Here is a 7,650-nt window from a genome sequence, read left to right on the forward strand (position 1 = left end):
ACCCCTGCACTACACACGACACACCACACACACACCAGTATCCACCGCCATTCCACCACAACACAACATATACATGCCTCAAACACACATTGACGGACATCTGCAACACAACATACGTTCATTATTGACACTGCCCCTAACTCAACACAACCACAACAACCAACAGAATTACACGCTCATCTACACAAACACACTCACACACAGGCACAACTACACACATCACGAAAATTACAACCACACACCACTCATCTGAATGTTGCACGCAGCAACACAACACAGAATACACAATATCACAGCTATGTGCAGATGGCACACATATTGACACAACAATAGCACCCACTCCAGCTCCCTCCCCCTCATCCACCCAATCACATTGTATCCATGCATACACGTACTGACTCACACACACAACTTGCAGCACAATATTACAGGTCCCCTGGAACTGTGTACACATGGACAGAGTTGACAGGTGTGAATGTACAATCATTGGGTTAGTTACCAGTGTGTCCCCATCGTGTCTGACCCACTTGTGCCCCTGACATATGCATGTCACACTAACTTTAAAAAAATTACTGTGACATGTATATGTCTGCAGTGGTCCAGATCTCCTGTGCTTTGTCCACCCAACGTACCCTGGCAATGCGGTGCCCCTACCTTCGAGTCAGGCGATGGGAGAGGTTGTGTTTTCTCCGTGGGTCGATGGCAGCAGCTGCAGCAGGTGTTCTTCAGTCATGTCCAGTCGAAGACGGGGTAGAATGGGGATAAAAATGATTTTTCACCTCTTTCCCCCTCGAATTCTCCAACTCAGACATGGAGGTTGGACTGCCACTTTTATCTTGGTGGTAAAGCACATTCAAATCTGCATGGCGGGAATCTTGACCGGGGTCCCGCCGGCGTCCCCTCTACCCTCTCTAACCATTGACATGGGCGATATTTCATGGCGGGGACGTCGGTTCGAATGCAGGCTTCTGTCTATGGGACTGCCAACATCTAAATACAGCAGGCGCACCATTGCGGCTGCAGATGGGTTTCCAGTTAAAAAGTCAATGGCGGGACCATTACCACCTCGGTCTGAATCAGGCCCATAGTCTTGATTCCACACCATGCATTTTTAATCCACTACAAGGCACTCCCTTGCTCTTTACCTCACTCTTTCAGGTTCCCTTTTTTATCTCCTTTTTCTCTTTTTCACTATTTTTCCTTCTTTCTCTTCCTCCTTTTTCCTCCATGTGTGTTTTTCTCTCTCTTACTCTAGGTGAAAGTCTGATGAGGAAAAATAAGTGCAGGTCCCCAAAAATAAGTACCATTGTGGCCCACCTGCAACCACCGGCTCAAAGTAAGCACTGACTGTACGTGCTGCAATAGAACACAAAATGAAAACCCTAAGATGACACCAGAACTATGAACCCTAATTAGACAGAAGGAACCCAAACTAATATTTAGACGAGAGTCTAAACACTTGGAACCTGACAGCAGACTACAGGAGAAAACAGACAGTATGAGGCTCAAACCAACCTGCAGAAAATACTTTGTGCATAACCCACGTATTCTAGGCACTCAGTCAGCCACAACATAACATAACAAAGAAAGCACTCTCTTCCATATTACAACGATGATTCAAGCCAACGCTTGCTGGAGTAAAACTGGCCCCGGTTTATTAAAATGATTAAACACAAATTCCACTCGCAGGTGGAGCACAATGAAAATATGCAATGCATTTAGATTCATTTGCATGCCTGAAACAATGTCAATCTGCAGACTGGAAGCAATGAACCCAGAGATGTTTTAAGGCACATGTCAACTGAGCAATTGCCAAGGGCCTCCTCTTTCCAAGGGGTCCCCAGGCAAAGTAAGTGGGACAGTTAAAATTCCTGCCAAAATAACCAGAGCTCATAAAAACTGCCTCCTTTTTATAACTTCGGAGAAGAGTGTGCTTAAGAGAAACTGCATGGGTGCCCGGCCTGCCCAGCCTTAACCCTCTCACTTTCAGGCAGTTCGTGGCAATTAAATTAAAAAAGAAAACTTTCTGTGTATTTTTCCTCTCTTTTCGTACCCTTCTCTCTTACCTCCATGTCTTTGATTCGTTCCCCTCCGAGGACGCAGACTCAACCCCACCGTTTGCATGTGGAGGAAGCTCACTCGCAAGGTTCTCTTGTTTCATTAGCTGGCTGCCAGGTGGGCTTGGGCTGTGAGTGCAGAGTCTGATTGTCCTAGGAAGGTGCTGTAGTGAGGACTACACCCTAATGCTTGCTGCACAGCAGCTGCCCCCCCCCCACCTTTGTCAGGGCATGAGCCCTGTTCATTGGCCAGGTCAAAGGTAGCTGGTGAATTGCAGGAACCCTTCATCTAGTTCCACAAAACGTCTGGGAGCTTCCATGCCTTTTTTCAGCCACCACTCTTTCTCGGTGTCCCATGACAAAACAGGGGCTGGGGTTGGGTGCCTCTTTTCCCCACTTACCCATAGGCACCCTACTATGGATGCCAAGTCCTCCCTGGGGCATGTAGGCCACCATTGTAGAATGGCCTTCTGTAATCAAAATTCATTGATCATTGCTTTGGAATCCAAGGAACCAGAAGGGAAATTACAGGGTACCAGAGGAGATTAGATGTTGTCATGTGGAGCTTACAGATAGGAATGATGGAAACTTGGCTACTGCTCTGGGAACTGAGAGTTCAAGAGATGCATTGGTAGAAGGACCGACCACTCTTGATGCTTTTGCTTTGATGCATAATGGTTGCTTTATTGGAAGCAAAGAGAGCTCAAAATTGCGGAAAAGTATTCAGCTTATCCACACACAGAAAATATCCCTAAACAATGGTGTACCAATCAATTCTAACCAATCCCTTCCCTAAATATTACCCACTCATTAAACAACAGTTCCAATTTGTTTATCTATTGACTTCTTAACTCGTTTTCTTTACTCCACAATCCCCACTGACTTTCTTTTCAACCTACCTGCACTAAGCCAAGGCTGCCTTCTATTCACTGTTTGATCAGATCTTTGCCCGTACGTATCCGCTCCTATCCTTCCAAGGTCTCCCCTGCCATTCCTTGAGCTTTCTCTTTCCTCCAACTGAAAAACTCTCACCCAAGGTGTTCTTTCTGTCACCCCACTTTACCACATCCCACTGTCACAATTGCACCAACCCCCATCCATCGCACCCGGCAGTTCGCCCCAAAGTGAACTATGGGCATCCCTGGAGGGTGCACCTGCAGATCTCGCCTTTCCCAACTGCGTATTTTTTTAGGTTTCCCTCTCTAATCTTCCTTCTGCTCTACTCCCTTGCCCAGAACCCAAACTCTTACCCCAGTTTGGGGTCGTCTGGCACAGGCCCTCACATATCCATGGGTACCTACTACCTTGATTGTCCCAACACTTCACCACCTCCACAGAAGTCGGTCAATGAAGCATCCACCACATCGGCGTCTCACACAAGGACTCTTCACTGTTTGTCAATAATCAAACACCCATAGGCATTGCCAACCAACCAACAATTGCTAAATATATGCATGTCGTTCATCCTCCTCCAGGAATCTAGCCATTCCCACAGGCAGCCTTCTTCTTCACCAGCTACATGCCAACCCCCTTAGCCCTGGTGCATCATTAATAAGGCACCACCTTTGGTGTGCCACGCTCCTTCACGCAACAACCCTGACACCCCACTGTGGCTTCCCAAGTGACTAATCATGTCCATTTATCCTATCATCTTCCCATTATGATTTCTGTCCTTGGTGAGGTTATGCCATCCCCACGTCAAACTGCTTTATGGCTAGCAAACAGTGCCTGCATCAACCCACTGAGGCCCAGGTTGTCCATAACTCACGCAAACTCGCTGCTCGCCGAAGTCATGCCCACCACCGTTAGCCGTAAGCCTCCAACATTCCTTGTAACTCTGCTTCCAAACATTATGCCCTCTTGCTCACTTCATTTTGCAGACCTGGAACACTGTAGCTTGTGGTGTCCCATCAGTTTGCTCTGGGGCTAGCTGCACCTCTATATCCAAGGCTATTTGTTTCCTCACTTACATCTGGTGCACACCATGTCAAGCAGTGCCAGCAATCTGCTAGACAGTGCAGCTCCCACTTGTCTTCATTATGCCCAGCATCCCACTCCAACACTACTCATGTCCAAAAGGCTCACCTCAGCTTCTCCCTGTCAACCCTCCAATCACTTCCTCAAAAATGATCTCCATCCACTGCAACCCAGCCATTGCCTCCAAGGTGAAACACTCACTGACCCTATGTTTCTATCCATTTCCACCCCTCCCCCTCAATCTCAATTTCCCTTCGATTCCAAATCCTAGTGTCACATGTTCCTACTAGCCAACTCCATCCACATATACTCCACTCTGGCCACTACGGGTAGTAATATCCACTATACTTTGTCCTCAATCTACCCAGAGTCCAGGAAAGGCAATGCATCCACTCAAGGCAGGTTCCATTCCCTGGTCCCACTGCCAATTGCCCCCTCGCTCAATGCACTTGCCTTTACCCAGGCCAGCATTGTTTTTGCCTGTCACATACACAGGCCATTATCAGGCATCCATGCACCACCAGGGAAACATGAACTCACCCTCCCATCTGCCCTCTTGTCCCTCCGCCATGGAACCATAATGTGATGCCTTGATGCCTTTGTCTGACAGTCAGACATTACCTTTGAGGCCACTTCTAGTGCCTTATGACTTAACTAAAGATGGGGCTTCCATGTTGATTCAGTTGGAGATGTTGATTGGTAGGCGAGGTTGTAATGAAGAGCTCTCTTAACTTAACTCCTTTGTCAAGGCTGCTTTGTCTCACTGGCGATGATCTGCTTGGTGTCAAATTCAACACAACTGAATGACATTGTGGAAGTAAGTACTTTCCTTTCTGCATGTTTTTTTAGCTCTGTTTGCATTGAGTAGGTAGTAGTAGTAGATTTGCTAGACCTGGCCTACTTTGAAGTTATTGTATTGTGTTAAATATAAGAGATGAGCATGCTTCATTCTCTAAGCGTGGTAGCACACACTGTTGGCGAATGATTTATCTTGAGTGTTCACTGATGAGAAATTCTCGGAAATCAGGTAATCTTGAGTTTCAAGCGTATGTGAGCGTGAGCATGCGACACAGCACACGTGTCACTGGAACGCAGTGCAGGGAGCTCCAGGCGTACAACATTTCTTGATGGGAATTGGAGCATTGTTTTCGAGTCTTTCAAGTAACCTACATGGTTAACCTTGGCGGCTGGCATGCTCTCCTTCAGATACAGATCTTTGATGCTGGCGTGCCCTCCATGAGGTATGCAGTGTGTGCTCACTGTTTAGCCTCCATAGCACGGTATACAGATATTGTTTGGTGAAATGTTTTAAGAGGTGAGGCTGACATATTTATTCCAGTGGCTGTCCAATATTGTGCCACATTTGCTTATCTACTTTTTTAAAACAGTTTGAGCTTTATTGGGTGTTTTTATGCATAATATCACACAGTAATTACTTTGTTGGAAAGGTATTCACTATCTTGCTGACACCATTACACATTTATATTGAAGGGCAAGAGCTTGGACACAAGACAGCGCCATGGAAAACCCAGATGTCAGGAAGATGTCCATCAGAGTCAGTACAATTTTGGAAAGATTTCATTTTGGTACAAGGGCACAGAATGATGAGGAATCTGTGGGGTACATTGTGACGTTAAGAAGACTTCATGCTTCCTGCAAGTTTGGTGCTCTATCTAAGGAATGAATTAGAGGCCAATTTGTTTAAACTTTTGAATATTGTACAATGAGAAAGGAATTGATGGCTAACAAATAAGTCACCTATAGTCGATCTAATCTTGATAGCCAAGCTTGTGATGAGTTAAATAGAAGGAGTGATGTGTGATGTGAACAAGAATGTTGATGTGATTGTCGTGAAAACTAAAGGGGGCAAGAAGACGTTATAACATAAGGGTGAATGCGTTTAGCTGGCCACATGGCTAACTGGAAAAAGTTCCCAGCTATCAAAGCAATGTATGAGAGATGTGGCAAGTGCAGATACTTTATCAGCTGTCGTAGGAGTGAACATAGAATGAAGGGTAGTAAAAGAAGTATGTGATGCTGTGGTGCTCAATGTAAGAGGTATGAAACATGGCAATCCATCTGATGTTGTTACAAATTCATGAAACAAATGTGAAATTAAAGTTTGACTCTTGTTCCAAGTTGAGCATTACTTCCTTTCAGTCTACAAGTATTTATATGCGAGGAAGGTGTTCCTCAAGAAAATGCCAGGAGGTCACGGGTCATCCAATAAACACGCAGAGATTTTTCATGCCCTTATTGAATATAAAGGAAAGTTTACTGAATGTGAAATGTATGTGGTTGTAAGAGGAGACAACATTTTGGGTAGGCCGCACCAGAAAAATCTTGGTGCTTATCTTGATCGTAATACGGTAATTCAAATATGCATGCACCAAGTACAATACTTTTTTGGGAATTTTCCGAAAAGATTTCTTAATGTTTTATTCCCAAATTGGGACTCTTAAGAATTACTTTCACAGGTATAGCTCTAGAAGGGTGCTATACTTGTGGTTGCCAAAGTAAGGAGAATACCTATTGATGTTTGAGAATCTATAAAATGTTAGCTGAAGAAAAAGTGTGACAACTGTTTTTATTGTCCCATGGTGGTAAAAGAGTGGCTGGCTCCTGTAGTCGATGCATGCAAGGACAATGGTCATATAAGATTGTGTGTAGATATGGGAGGTTTAATTAGAAAGGTCATCGTAGATAGGTTACATGGTAGAAATGTTGTGAATTGTATCTGATGCCAAGTTTTTCACCAACCAGGATCTTCCTTCTGCATACCACTACATCAGGGTGGAAGAGGGTTCACAATACCTCGCAGCTTTTATTATACCCATGGGTTCATATATGTTTCTCAGGATGCCATTCAGGTTTGTCTTATTGCCATCCATTTTTCAGAGTGGTATGGATAATCTTGTAGGTGATCTGAAGAATGTTAGATGTTTTACGATGCCCTTCTCATCTTTGGAAGGATGTGAGAGAAACACAACCTCAGGGTCTGCAAGTTTTAGAAATTCTCAAGAGTGCAGGATAACTCTAAAAAGGAGTAAATGCAAATTTGGTAGAGAGGAGATTATGTACCTATGCCACACTATTTCACAGAAAAAGGTGAATGTAAATAAAGCGTGTGAGTTAGAAAGACCTGGCAAGAAGGAGTAAGTTATCGAAGAATTTTAAAGTCAATGTGTATCCAATCTTACTATTAAATGTGTTGCTTTGAAAGATCTGTACAAGAGAGGTGTAGAGTTAGCGTGAGAAAGAAATAGTTTATAGTAAACTGGAGTGGCAGACAGCCCCAGATTTGAAAGCTTATGCTCCAGGCAGGTGAACTGTAGTGGTTACGGACGTTAGTGTGAAGAGACTCGGTGCTGTTCTGTTACAGAGGCATAGTGGAAGTGAGAATTTTACATCTTGTATTTTCAGGATGTTGAAAGGAGTTGAACTGAACTATTCAGTTACAGAGAAGGTGACGCTGACAGTGAGTTGGGCTGTCAAGAGATTCTGCAGTTGAATATATTCCAGGCACATCCAACTGTGTTGCTGGTTGTTTGTCAAGAATGATTACTAAGACGGTTAAGTCTGATAGTGGGCAGATTGAAGATGTGGATTGGCACAT

General features: G+C 44.5%; 1 long non-coding RNA gene across 1 annotated transcript in view; it reads left to right on the plus strand.

Moving 5' to 3' along the window:
- The window catches only part of LOC138284861 (uncharacterized), a 112,712-nt gene extending 107,056 nt beyond the window's left edge, over nucleotides 1–5,656 (plus strand). The window contains exon 3 of the long non-coding RNA XR_011201467.1: nucleotides 5,526–5,656. This is a non-coding gene — a long non-coding RNA (uncharacterized lncRNA). The remainder of the gene's footprint in view (nucleotides 1–5,525) is intronic.
- Nucleotides 5,657–7,650: the final 1,994 nt, after the last annotated feature.

The sequence above is a fragment of the Pleurodeles waltl genome, chromosome 3_1 (genome assembly GCF_031143425.1).
Source record: "Pleurodeles waltl isolate 20211129_DDA chromosome 3_1, aPleWal1.hap1.20221129, whole genome shotgun sequence".
NCBI classification, from domain to species: domain Eukaryota; kingdom Metazoa; phylum Chordata; class Amphibia; order Caudata; family Salamandridae; genus Pleurodeles; species Pleurodeles waltl.